This window comes from Gallus gallus, chromosome 3 (assembly GCF_016699485.2).
Source record: "Gallus gallus isolate bGalGal1 chromosome 3, bGalGal1.mat.broiler.GRCg7b, whole genome shotgun sequence".
NCBI classification, from domain to species: Eukaryota; Metazoa; Chordata; class Aves; order Galliformes; family Phasianidae; genus Gallus; species Gallus gallus.
Window position 1 is genome coordinate 101,826,881 of NC_052534.1, and position 15,256 is coordinate 101,842,136.

General features: G+C 38.5%; 1 protein-coding gene across 6 annotated transcripts in view; it reads right to left on the reverse strand.

Annotated features, from left to right (window-relative positions):
* LDAH (lipid droplet associated hydrolase) overlaps nucleotides 1-15,256 on the reverse strand; it is a 108,428-nt gene that overhangs the window by 62,543 nt on the left and 30,629 nt on the right. The window lies entirely within an intron of this gene.

Consider the following 15,256-nt stretch of genomic DNA (forward strand, 5'->3'; position numbering starts at 1 on the left):
GTGAGGAAAAATATGGAATGTGTATGTGCCAACATGGAGCAGCAGCACTTACACAAATTACACAGATCTAGGCAGGTTTTTATCATCACCGATCCAGCTACAAAGAGCATCAGGTGAGAGCTTCAGGTTTCCAGGTTATTGGATGATTTCATTCCTGTCAGCGACCTCCCAAAGGAGCCTGGGTAGTCACTAACAAGGAGAACTTCACCACTTGCTTCCTGGCCAGCCAACAAGACTGGGATAATCCAGTGACTGTAACAATTTGCAGCAATTAGGGCATTGTTAGCACTGGCTCATGATGTGGGTGACATGGCTCTGAAGTTCTAAGTCTAAGGGAACTCACAGAACTTTAATCTGCTAAAAAATACTCCACCTGCTAAACTAAAAGGCGTGTTAAGGATGTACCACCCCAGTTTAAGCTGGGCTACTGCATGGAAAAGAATGCAAGAAGAAACAAGAATGAAAAAGAAGAAACAAGAATGAAAAATGAGAGGCAGAAAGCGTGAAGGAACATATTTCTACAATCTGTCCACAAGAGATGTCCTAGTACTAAATACCACTTCATCCCTTAAATCCACGCTGTTATCTCGGACCTCAGTGCTATACTCCTGTGTAACCCCCTAATCTGTTACACACTTTACACGTTGACTTGCAGTGCAGCTTCATTCTGGAGCCAGCACAGTCTCATGCCAGCAAGATTCAGACAGGATGGAGACTGGCTCCTTACCCAGCTACGGCCCTACACGAAGCATACAGCTTCCCAACAAAAGCTCAACAAAAGCATAATTAAAGAATCTGAAAGGCACTCAAAACCTACTGTAAGAGGAAGCTAGCTCACAGAGTAGGCCCACTTCAGATGGAGCTGGTTCTGTACCTGTGAAGAGGAAGTGATAACAGACGCCCTTCCAACTGTCCATTATCAAATTACGGTAAGTTACAGGTCCTTTAATCTGTGTAGTAAATTAGTAACCTCAAATGCTAAAAATTACGAATACAAGTGAGTTATGGGAATTTTGGCCTCAACAGTAGTAATCGGTAGCATGAGTTGGCACTAAATTGCCTCTTCGATGATCTGTATAATATATAATGTTTTGAAGCAAAATAATTGTTTTAGAATGTGCTCTGATGCTTTTTTCCTGAGCTTAAAATATTACCACATAGGCAACAACAAGCACATTTTTCTTCAGTTAAACTAGTATTTCTACTAAAACTATTTATGATCACAACCCAACATAACTTACAGTAGTTTACTCTGAATGAAAAAGACTAAAACACGCTTAAGGAATGTAAAATTGGATTAGAAGTAATATATTACCTATTGGGCTTTCTACAAGTAAGCTTGTTCAGTTTCCCGAAACACTAAGGCCAACACATTGTTTTTAATCTTAGTTTCTATTTTTAGTGAGAGCTACTTTTTATTTATTTATTTGTACAGTAGCTTAACCTCATGCAGGAGTGTGCTGTCTACACTGCAAGTCTAATTAAGGGTACATGTAAAACACATAAAACACAGAATACTAGAAATATACTGACCCTCTGGATACAGGAACAAGTGACAGAGTATGTTACATTGAGCATAACTATATTATCACGTGTTGGGTTGAAGAGGTCAATTTTGCTCTGTAAACGTTATCTACCATTCCCATACTTCATTTCTCAGGCACTGCCATCTTCAATGATTTATCAGCAAGTCTTTTAATGCTTGACATTCCATTCATAGCCTTTGTTCTTGAAAAAAAAGGGGATTTAACAGGAATTTCTGCTTCTTCTAGGTTAGAGGAAGGGAAAAGGAGTAAAGTAGGAGTAGAAATCTTCTAGACAACCTCTCCATGTTCATAAGACTACAGAGACCAAGCAGGAAACAACACAAATTCTATTTGTATTCTTCATACAACCTTATGATTTTGAAGCAACTTTATGAAACCATTGTCAATACACATGACAGATAATTATATATGTCCAGGTTAATGCCTGCTTTTCTCAGCAAAAACTCAGTATCTCCTACACACGAAATGCTGAAAGTAAGTACAATGTTGTTGATGAACAATACAGCAAATACAGCCTCGCGCAGCCTCAACACTGTCCAAGTCAAGGTTATTTGTCTAGCAGAGTTAATTAATTAATCAATAAAATAGTTTCTTAAGACATTAGATATCTGATTCAATATTTACTTACCCACTGAAATAGCAGAATTCAGGGTAACATACTCAAAAGTATTATTGATTTCACTAATGAAGTGCCTATTGAGAACCAGTTTTGTTTCCAAAGTAAGAACGTCAAGGAAGGGTAAGGGTTGCGCACACAGGATTAAAAACAGAGAATAAGGGCTTTTTCCTCCTGTCGTTTACCCAGGCTTGAGTTTAGGACTCAAACATACTGAAAGTGAGCCCTAACAGCCAGTGCTGACTCAATAGAATTGTTCTAGAAGTTTAATACAACTTTTCCTTCTCTTCTGCAATGCTCATTTGTTGCCAAACCAAATTGCATTGGTTTTGTTTCCAAAAAATCCACCCTGGATGAGCATGCAGCACAGGGTCTGGAGATGTACACGCTGAGTTCCTGTCAGCCCAATAGAACCAGCACTCTTGTCAGGTGAACTCCAGTGTCATATAACTCTACATTGAAATACATATTTTATTTTATTTTTATTTTATTCTATTTTTATTTTTATTTTATTTTTTATTTTTATTTTATTTTACTTCTGGACAAATATAAAACTGTTCATGTCTCGTGGTAGTTCGTGTTTCATCAGTACAAGTGATGTGCTTATAACAGTCCAAAGTATGTGGAGCTGGGCCGTGTCATACGTCTGAAAGATTTATTTATTTATTTTATGGAATAATACTGTCCGGGGATTATCCAAAATCAACATGAATTTCTTGGGTGGAGGAGCTCAAATTGGTTCTTTATATAAGCAAACAGACTTGCACAAACACACTGGCAGTCAGCTCTCTGATGGCTGTACATCAGAGGAGGGACCAGAGAGCGAATTACTTCACCTCAGGTGTGGAACAAATGGCATGGCTGAAATAAAGTTCATTTACGCTCTTTTCAGATAGTAGAAATTATATGACTTGTACCTTATGCCGCAAACACCTCATCTGGGCCAAGGCATGTGATTGCAAGGCTTTACTTAGCTGAAGTGTATTAAAAGAAATACTGTATTTCTTTATTTTCTTTGGCAAAACATCAATCTTCTGATGTGCTTTTGGAAAAACAAATGCACAATCACTTTAATGAATCTCTTTTTCTGACCTCTGCTAAACCCAGTGTCAGAAAACAATGATAGATTAAAATAAAGTGTTTGCTCTGAGATTAGTCAACAAGTTAATCTTGCTGGGGAAGAAGACTTTGGTTTTTAACGAAATAACAGAGCATTTTGTTTGTTTTTCTGCTGTGCATGCATGGGAAATTCTTAGGCAAAAAAAAGCACATCAGTTATATAAGCAACCTTTATACTGTAGACTCCTGAAATTAATGATTATTCAGAAATCATAAATTCTCTTTTCCTTCAGTGATTCAAAAAGATACTGGAGGCAAGATTTTCCAGTGCTACTATTAAACTGCACACACTTTGTGCATGTGTGCGCACCTCCCTAATTTCACAATGGAATGCTTGTACATCCAAACACCCAGCTACCCTGCTCACAGAGGATGACAGTATTGCAGCTAGGTATGCAGGCACTCATCTGATCGTCAGAGAGTGACTCTAAGTCTGTCCCAGGATCCACTCATATGTGAGGTATGGGAATTGCTCAGGAACAATGAAGCAAAATATACTTTTATTCTGTTTTTCTAAGAAAGGGAAGAAGATAAAGCATCCTTAAAACTATGAAGCAGAAAAAGGAAAATAAACAACCCACACAAACTCCCCAAGTTTTTTGTCCCTTATACAAATACATGTAGCATTTTTTGTGCCAAGACAAAAGACTAATCAGATCACTGACCTAATATAAGCATGGGCTGCTCCACATAGCTTAATTAAAAAAAAAAACAACCTGCTTTATGAAGAAACAGAACAAGCTAATCAGAAATCATAACTAAGACAACAAATGAAATAAGCAATCTAACCCATTTTTCTTGGTTATTATGCATCTGAAAAGCTGCTTGATCCAGAGAACGTTCCACCTAAGAATCATATTGCTGTCTTGTCTCAAATCCCAAAAAGAAAGAAAGAAAAAAGAAGTTTTCCACTTTCTTCACTTTGCTTGTATGTAATAAATTAATCACAGAAAGGATGATAATTGCATGGGGAAACAGAAGACAAAGCAGCACCTTTTGCATCAAGTTCTGAAAACAGCACAATGCTTTTTTTCTATAATATTCTACTGCAGGCCTGGCTTTCATGAACTGAAAACACCTCCATATGCCCTCCATGGAAGGGATGAGCGAGAAATCCCAGACAAATGGTTCTATGAACAGGAGACCAACGATCCCTTGAAGACAGAACAACACAGGTTTTACTTTTTCTTTACTTCTGGGGATGTACTGCAGTGAAAATAGCATGATGTCAGTGACTGTGGAACCCACAGGCCACAGTGCCATGATCATAGAATCTCAAAGGTTGGAAAAGACCCACAGGATCACCCAGCCCAACCATTCACCCATCACCAATGGTTCTCACTAAACCACGTCCCTCAACACAACATCCAAATGTTCCTTGAACACCTCCGGGGTTGGTGACTCCACCACCTCTCTGGGCAGCCCATTCCAGTGCCTGACCACCCTTTCAGAGACATAGTATTAATGGCCAGTGAGACCCACAAGGTGTAGTAAAATTGTGATGATACCTGTCTTGAATAAAACCAAGGAGATGCTTATTGCCTAAGAGGAAGATTAACCTTGGAGGATTCTCATAAGTACTGATAATGTAGCCTACATATGCTTCTGCATTTGGTAGCTGGCTTTTCACAGTTGTGATCTACATCAGGGGGCTGTAACAGCAAAGAGGAATAGTGAAGTTATAGGGGGAAAATACTGTATACGTCCTTGTAACACTGACATTGTCAGTACAGGGGACAGGGCCACTGAATCTGGCATCAGCATCTGTGTGAAGAGGAGCCATGAGGGGAAGCAAAGAAAAAAGCACCCCCAGTCCTGTATCTGCCCCTTCACTAGTCATTTACTCTAGAAGGCAGCACCAGGATATCTAAGGACAAACTCTAATGGACTTAGAATGTGGTGAAGAATTTTCAGAACTGAACCTTTTACAGGAAAAGTACATAACTGGAAACTGAGCTCAGAGCTGGAAAGGGGTTCACCTCTTCCTCTCCTATGTGGCTCCTTTCAGGTGGATGACGTTCCCATACTGCTTAGTGATAACAGTGAGTAGAAAAGTTTCAGCACACGAACATGCAGTAACATCACAAGAAAGTATCAAGAGGAAAGAAGGCAAACCAGGAAAAGATATTGACAGGTCAGTGATGATACCAAACCTTGCAGAGGGAAGGCCCAAGGCATCACTGCAAATAGCTCAGGAGGGCTAACTCAGGGTCGCCTTAGGTACATTCCATCCTCAGAGACCATAAGTGAACATAACACACTGGACCAAGCATTTTAGACTTAAAACACCACCTCCCTTTTCCAACACAACCTATAGAAACACTGGGGGGAGAAGCAGCAACTGGGACTGTGTAACTGGTGTTTAGATGGAGCAGCCAGTGGAAGGTTGAATCTTTACCTTCACATGGTGATGGGCGGAAAGCTGCCCCATGACTAAATTATCTAGGAGGATTACTTGTTAAACAGGGCTGCATAGTCAGAAGTCTAATTCTGTAAAAATCAAATAATCCATGTGATTGTTTTTGTTCTTACAGCAAAACACAGTAATTTGTTACCACTGGATGATGCCATCTGAAAACGTTTAAAGAGAATTGTAAGCTTAAAAATGGAGCTTTCCGGTTTGTGGGTCTAAGATGGGAAAATCTTTTAGAAAATACATCTCCTAAAGATATATTGCTTGAAGCCTGAATGCTTCACCCAATCTTTCATTTGATTACTGAACCCTGGATAATTTGTATCAGCGAGCAATAAAATGCCAATGAAATGGGATGGAAACCGTGAAAGAATGTTCAATAAATACTGAAGAACTCCTACTGACACCAGGAACCAGGTTTTAAAGCATTGTGTTTTAGATTAACCCTTAGACCTTCATCTGGCCCTGGTACCCTCAGGAACTGTTCATGCAACTTTTAAGATAAACATACCACTCATTAGTGTTTATTGGAGTAATTACTTTTTGTAAAGGTATCCTCTACAAATAAATTACTGTTTACTCAAGACACTGTAGTGGTCATTGGCATTATTTTCTTTATTAGAAAAACAACAAGACCTTAGTTTGTAAATTAAACTACCGATTTCCTTTGCTATCTATACACCTATTGCTGGGACACTTATTTAACATCTAATCTGTTGTCGAAAGGAAGCTGCAGTATAATTAAATTAGTACTGGTGTAGTCTGACAGAATGGACTAACGTAACAAATACTAAAAACCAATTTTTGATTCAAAACATAGAGTAGTACATTGAACTACCTAAATGAAGACGTTTCTGAGATACTTCTTTTTTATTTTGCATTCCCAGCCTTGCTTCCCTCTGGTGAGAGCAGCTGTTAATGAGTATAATGAGATAACAGCACAAGCGTTGAGACAAAGTTGCATTGGTTGCTTTTAATTTAGGCAAAGCAAGCAACTTTAAGCAGTGTTTTATTGTGAAGTTCTATGCCAGTGTTTACTTCCATTATCATTTTTACATACACAAACCAAATTTAATATCCATCATAAATGGATTTTTCCGTATCTGAATGGCTGCACTTTACTGCCAAGGCGAACTGCAGAAAGTGCATTTTATAAGAATTTTCAATGTTTTTATAACAAAAATAACAGAAAGCAAAATAAAACAAACAGAAAAAGAGAAGAGAACCAACAATGTATAGGAGCAGGTCTACATTTCCATCATAAAGTTACTTCAAGGTGCAAAAGCAAAAAGGCCTGAGCAAGTGGGAAGCTGATATTGTTCATGTTAATCTTGTTTTCTGGATACTCTCAATTTTTAGGGAGAAGTATTCCACGAGGCATGCACTGAAACATGAAAGGACTCCACACTAAGCATGAGCATCGGGATGGGTTTATCATACCAGTAGCATGTGTCCAAACAACGTAATGAAAACCTAATAATTTCCATTATCTGGCTGACTTGCTGAGCTAGGCTGCAAAAAATCAGTCCAGGTCCAACAAATCCCACTTTCATGCCCCCAGAAGTCTGTTTTCCTTGCTTTGCCTGGCAGGTGGTACTCTTCCAGATGTCTACCTTGAGTGTTTCCCTTCGGAATACTCATTTCACATATGGTCTGAAATATCACCCAGTTTTACAAGGGTAAATGTTTTTTACTGGTATTTGAATTATCTTGCACCATCAGCCTGAGGCATGTGATGTATGAGTCCATCCAGGAAAAACACACACACAGGGCGTTGCTCCCTAAGGTACTTCTGTACTGCAAAGCACATTAGTATCAAGATCTTTCTGAGTTTGGTCAGATCTAACAACTTCCAATTTCACATGGTGAAAATTCAATCTTGAAACTAAAGTACAGGACTTTCTTACTGAATGAAGCAACTAAAGGAACTTCAGTGAAAAGCACACTTCAACAATAACTTGTGTTGGCACAGGCTGACAAGAAGAAGAACAAAACTAAAATAATGACATGCAGCACATCTTGAAGACTGGCTACATCTAGCATGACAAGAAACAAAGAAAGGATAGTGGCAATTGTATGAACGCTGAAACGAACAAAAAATATTGGATGTCATTTAATAGGAATGGATTCAATAGGTGTATGATAAATAAAACATTGCGCCATAGTAGGTAAGTCTAACAGTCACACCTATTGAAAACAGCACTTCAGAAGTTTGGGAAGTTTAAACAGATACAAGTAGAGAAATAGAGGCTGAGAGCAAATAAAGGAGAGCCGAAGCTTGGAATAAAGAAAGACAGCTGGCCAAGGAAGACAACCCGTGTTATTCCACAGACAGGGAGTAAAAAGAATTATTTTAGAAGTGGGAGAAAACAGCAAGGAATACAGCATGGAATTAAGAGGGGGGAAGCAGAACAAGCGAGCAGCTAAGCAGGCAAGTGGATAGGCAGCTATACAGTAAAACAACAACATGGGATTTGTACCTTACAGCCACATACAGCAAGGTGTAACTGAACAGATCAATGGGTGACATTTGATGAAGCACTCAACGCTTTGCTTAAACCATGATAAAATTTTGGTATGTGAGATCAGCCCTTATTTCTCCAGAAAATCTATCCCCAAATTATATTTAGAACTGATACAGACAAAGACTGACATGTTCAAAAAAGGGTAAGTCGTTCAAGTAATACTAAAATAACAAGACTGTATTTCCTACCATAGTGGCACTAGCTACCATCATGGCATTTGGATGACATTTAGTATAACTTAGGGCTTTTTCTTTACTCCTGGATATATTTGTCTCAGCTGATACTACACTAATAGGGCCATACAGGAAAGTGTAGGTTTGTATCTTCATTTATTCACGGAACATTAAATTTAGTATCTAGAATAACCACCTGAAGTAAGCAGGTCCAGATGACATAACAACACTGACCAGCATCCTTCTTATTTTAGGGAGTAAACGACCCACTTAGGCAAACATAACATCGTTCCATCTTTAACTCGTATTCTTCAAAAATGACAGATCGTAAGAAGGTTTCAAAATTATATCTTAGATTCTGTCATGGTTTTGGCTGGGATAAAGCTATGTTTTCTTTGAAGAGGCTTGTATGATGCATTTTTTATGAAAACAGAGGTGATAGCACACCGGTGGTTTAGCTGTTGCTGAGCAGTGCTGCACAAAGCCGAGGACATTTCAGCTTCTCACAGCACCCTGCCAGCAAGGAGATGAGGGGCACAAGGAGCTGGGAGCAGACAGAACCAGGACAGATGATCCAATCCGGCCAAAAGGAAGTCCTATACCATAGGGTGTCACGATGGGCAATAAAAGCTGGGGGGAAGAAAACACGTAAAAACCTGGTTGTATTAAAAGCAGTAGCAAAGCTAAAGAGAGAAAGTCTAACTTCACTTTGAGCTTTCTTGAAATATAGCAGATTTCTTTATCACTTGCTGACGTTTTAAGTAGCTACAGGAAAGTAAGGCAGAGTGCAAATTGTCTGTCTTTGGGGAAGAAACACAATTCTGTCCAATTAACCACTTTAAATTATGATTTATACCTTTCCCACTGCTAAACTGTTTTAAAACTGACAGATTTATTCCCTATGATCATGACAGCAGTTTCCTTCCTAACCCTCCTGCTGAAAATGCTGTAGGTTTCATTCAGTCACCTGGCTGAACTACAGAGCAGAGCAGGCATGGCAACACGTCAAAGATTCTGTGATGACTGTTTTTTCTGGAGTTTGGCATTATAACTGAAGTAGATACTAAAGCATTACTGTTACAAAGCTGATTTGTCATTGTAGATGAAACTACCCATGGTTTTATAACATCATCTCTATTGAAAGATAGCAGCTGAATTTCAACCATGCTCTACACATAAACAGATTTAAATACAATCACGTTTAATATATATTGATGTGCATTCAGGAATATGAAAAGTAGTCTCTTCATGATTAACTGCAGGATTAAGTTTCTCTCAATTATGTAAACAGCAGTCAGTGAAGCCTCAGAGGTAATGTGTCTGAAAAGTTTTATTTTCAAAAAAAAAAAAAAAAAAAAACCACCACTAAATAAACAAAACAAAAACAGAAGCACTACAGTAGCAATCCTAGAGAACTTCAGTAGAGTCTATTGTATGGTTTAACCCAACAGTGGTTAATTTAGCAACTAGGCAGCCACCTGACCTTGCTACTAATTTGAGAGCTGTAGTAAATAAGATTTTAATTGCTGTATTACTCCACAAAACATAGCATTTAAACCTCAGAAAAATAAGAGTATGTCCAGTCAAAAGCAAAATAACAGTCCCATGCTGTATCAAAGGGAGGTAAAAAGAAAAACTCCTTAATCCGACAAGAAACGTAAGCCCCTCATGCACCCTGGCTCCACAACACTGCTACCACCTAGTCCTTGCTCACTTCTCAAAGCAAACAGCCCTTACCCACATCTTGGTGAGAGATGTAACACAACGCACTACAGCCGTGAGTAATTCATTAATGAAGCTGACTACCGAAGAGTGAGGCCAACTGCATTTCCTGCCTTACTCTCTGCTACGTTTCCCTGAAACACCTATGTTTCTCCTTAAAGAAGAGGAAACTCCTAAAACCACAGCAAACAGAGGCTGAAGTTTCAAATCTGAGTATTTTCTGAATTTGGAATTCTGCTGTGCATTGCTGATAGTTCCTCAGCCTTATGACTGCAGATGACAGTGGAATAAAAACCAGATTACCGTGAAACACTGGATTGACTGCATTAGGATCTGCATCATTTTGGGCTAGCTTTGTGGTATCAAATGTAAGGCCTATACCCCAAAGTAGAAATTGTAGTTAATAAATAATAAAAAAAAAGACATATTGATCTTTTTATTTTTATTTTTTCCCTGAAGTAACCGACATAGTGAATAAAATTTTGGTTCAACTACTGAAATAAACCCAGGCCTGATAAACCTTCAGAGAGCACGGATTATTTTCTGCTATGGGGATTGTCCATTTTCAGTCCTTTAGCAAACGTAAATGCATTTTTCAGTCTGACTTGTATTAAAGGATTCTTAAGCATTCTCTCTCGGGAAAATAATCAGAACCATTTCAATATTTTGTTTATTGAATTATTTCACTTTTTAGCTTTCCCTACAGTAGAATGGCAAAACATCACATCGCTCTCATTGCAGTGAAGTACGACACGCCTTCTAAAGTCAAGACACCAAAAGATATAAATGTTACCTTTTCACAGGGTTCAAATTCTTACACGCTTTTCCCTCCCCCTTCACTAAACAGCCATCTGCGTCTAATTAGAAGTGATGGTATCAGCTGGAGAACATACCTAAGTCATGGGGTGAAAGGCAGAAAATGATCCATAAACAATCTCCAAACCTACATCCAAAGTTTCCTGGAATGCACTGAAGACATTACACTCTCCAAAAGATGTTTTTTTTTTTTTTTAAATGTCCTGTTTTCTGGATAAGGATCCAGAAGAATGTATGTACTTTTAAAAACATCCTTGAATTAGAATTATATTAACCTTAAGCGTAGATACTGATGAACAAAGCTTTAACAGGGGAATTGGTTGGATAAAGCGCAAGAATGGATTATAAAGCTCTTCATGGATTTTAAAAATAATATACATACAGACACCATGATGACAGATGCAGTGAAAAACGTTGAACAAAACAGAGAACCTGTCTGTCATGTTGCTATAACGAAAGTGGAGACAAAGCCCTCTCCTTAGAAACACCAGCAAAAACTGGTCACTACTCCATCAAAGGCAAAGGAACACAGAGCTGTGCTTTAGGTGGTACAAGAATCATCTTAACAGTGCTTAAGTAATCATTATGAATAAACAAATGGCTGATAAAGCATGATGTTATGAGCAGTTAAAATTGATAACATTTTGGTTGGCCAGAAAAGAAAATAATAAAACAATTTAGAAATATTACACATATGGGAAAGTTTTTTTTAGTTTTGATTCTGACTTGAACAAGATTTTTCAACACATGCTTAAAATTAAGCACAACTGATTAAAACAATGCCAAATGCCAACATTTCACTCAAAGTATTCATTTGCATAATTATAGGCATCGATAACAGCTCCTGTATGAATAATTAACAGAACGTGGCACATGGGAAAGAAGTATTACAGTAAATGGAGTACTGCAGCATTTCTAGGGCTGCCTGCTTTTCACATATTTCAATTTAAAACATTCCAGTGGGTTCCTACCATGAAGATTTGAAGATCGAAGACCTCCTAAAGCACCAAAGATGCTAATTCTGAGGTGTTTTAATAGTGACAGAATAGAAAGCTGGTAGCTCTCATTCACCTTAAAGAAGATCATAGAATCATAGAATGGCCTGGGTTGAAAAGGACCACAATGATCATTGAGTTTCAGCCCTCCTGCTATGTGCAGGGTCACCAACCACCAGACCAGGCTGCCCAGAGCCACATCCAGCCTGGCCTTGAGTGCCTCCAGGGATGGGGCATCGACAACCTCCTTGGGCAGCCTGTGAACAGTGCGTCACCACCCTCTGGGTGAAAAACTTCTTCCTAAGATCTAACCTAAACATCCCCCGTCTCAGTTTAAAACCATTCCCCCTTGTCCTATCACTATCCATCCTTGGCCTTATTGAACCTCAATTGGTTTTCATGGGCCCACTTCTCCAGCCTGTCCAGGTCCCTCTGGATGGCTTCCCTTCCTTCCAAAGTATTGCCTGCACCGCTCAGCCTGGTGTCATCCGCAGACTTGCTGAGGGTGCACTCAATGCCATCGTCTGTGTCATTGATGAATATGTTGAAGAGCACTGGTCCCAAGATCGACCCCTGAGGGACATCACTTGTGACCGGCCTCCACCCTGACACAGACCCATTGATCACAACCCTTTGGCTGCATCCAGCCAGCCAATTCCTAATCCATCCAACAGTCCATCCTTCAAATTCACACCTCTCCAATCTAGAGAGATATTTGAAGACATTCCTTCAAACCAGCAATAACTAAAAATTTTCATACTACTTAAGATAAAAGAGAACCACAAGATAGCTGAAATTCTGAAATGCATACTAACTCCCTGTGTCTTTGTGTGGATTCTTTCCTCTGAGATTATACGTCATAATAAGGACAAAAACTATTAGCTAAAGGTAACTATTTTACAGATCTCAGTTCTCAGACCATCCTTCAATGTCTCCTCCTCTCCTGTTTGCAGCAATACAGACCAGAGACCCATTTCCCCACCTCTAGAGCGGTGTAACATCTCAGAGACCATTGGCTGCAAACACTTACATACAAGAAGTATTATTGGAAAAGTATTTTTAGCTACCATTAATTCAGCTGAGCAGGTGGAAACCAGTCAGAGCTAACTCCATCTAATTAGCCAGCTCTTCTTGGACCACAAGCAAGTGTCCTGGGAACCACTTGTGGCCACAGACCACAGTTCGGGAATCACTGTTCTAAATAACATAGAACCCTCTTATTATACAGCACACCATTCCCCTTGTCTTGCTCAGGCTGCTATTTTGGTTCTTTTTTCCCTACCACCACAGCGTTTCACACGACAGTAGCAATTTATGGTTCACATCTGGAAAATATGACCACACAGTCATTTGGTGGACAACTATCTAACAACCAGGGAGATGATTAACTTGCTCAAGTGTAAATTCAGGTTTCCACAACTGATTTTATTAATGTTTTTGGTAGTTTAATGTCACCTCAGCTAGAGGCAGAATCTCACTCAGTCAACTCACATTGCAGTTTCATTAGCAGTCGGAGGCTGGACAAACAAACTCCACTCAGATGTGTAGCAACAGTAAAGAACACAGCTAAGAAGCAATCGATATACCATATAACTTATGCACATGTGACTTTCAGGTTTTCCATTTCACCTCACACTGATGGCACATTAACATTTGGGATCTCACAATGAATGTCTTCTCAGACTTTCTAACCCTTTTCCTATATTGCTCCTTATTGATGTAACTCAATTTCAAAATGCTCTGCAAAGGTCCTAGTTTTTGTGCTAAAGAGAAATCAACAGAAACAATCTTTTGATGGACTGTAATTCCTAGACAGAACAGGCACCCTACCTACCTCTTTTGTCATGCAAAATGAACTAAGAACAATTTAACACATTTTAAATACAGGAAGGCACACAGTTATTGTCTGCAGTCCATGGGACATAAAAGATAAGACTAGAAAATTATTTTGCAACTTTTTAATTAAGAATTTCACTCCAGTTTCCCTGTCATTCAAATGCTACTTAATACTGATTCAGAAAGAACAGAAAATACAGCAGACAATCTTTTTCAAAGGATAATCATGCTTTGTTAAAACAATAAAGGTCTTTATTCCTATTATGATTTTTACAGCCCAAAACTTACCTGTATAGTTTAGAAAATTCTTGAGATGCACCACGAATAACAAAATAACATGTGAGCCAGTCCTGTATCACTAAGACACAGCCATTTGCTAGCCATTTTATTAGCTATATTTCAATTCATCAATTGTAAGATCTAAAGATTTAGATCTAAGATCTAAATCACATTACTTGGTACTTCCATAGCACTTCACATATATAGTGTATCAGCAAAAATCAGTAAATAATTCATTGTTTTCACTTTTCTTTTTTTCTCGATCTTATTTTGCTACAAAGAAAAGCAGCTTGGTGGTCTTGAGGAGAAACAAAGCCAAACCCACGGTCTCTTATTCTTATTTTAGTTTGAGACATCGTATTTTCTATTTCTTACCAAGTCAGAACAAATGTCCAGAGAATTAAAGCATCCTAAGGTATGGCTGTGTCATGGCACATACATCTGCCTTTACTGGGAATAGGTGGCCAGAGTGCTTACAGAAAAAAAAAAAAAAGATGTGGAATGTGTTGGAGGAACTTAGTTTCAAGGAGCTGCTATCCAACCTCTCATTTTTATCGTGCTTTTAAAGGAATTTGAGGCAAGACTGTATATTTTAGTCCCTGTGATGGCCATAACACAGCACTGAGTGAGCAGTAAGTCTCAAATTAGCAATGAACAATTTCAGGATTTGTTCACTGATATGCGTTAGCTTTAACATTTTGTCTCCTATCAGAAGGAGTTGAAGTGCCATTGAAAAGTTTCCAACTGGCAATTATCCACTGTTGTGCTCAAAAACATTTTTTACTGATGGAGGTGCATAATCAAAAAAGTTGATAGATTACTGTTCTAAATGAATCAATGTATATTCTTCTTTCCTAGTAGCTTCCCTGCCTTCTTAATTTTCAATTTGCTAGACTGCAACTAGAAAAACCTCAATGGCATCCAAGATTCAAACGCTGTCTTAATTTATGCCTTCATCCTTCTTATTAAGAAATACTTAAATACTGAACTTCCCCAGAGGATTTATATGAGTGTATCAAATGAAGCCTTATAAAATGCCTGTCAGAAGCATGAAGGGGTTTTGTTTGAATGTTGTTGGTTGTATTTTTACAGTGATCGTTTAATGACAGTACATCCCATAATCCCAGTTTTTGACAACATATCCCTTAATTTTGTTTTGTGAAGCATATAACTGACATGGTTTTAACAATGCAGTAACTCTTTCTCAGAAATCCA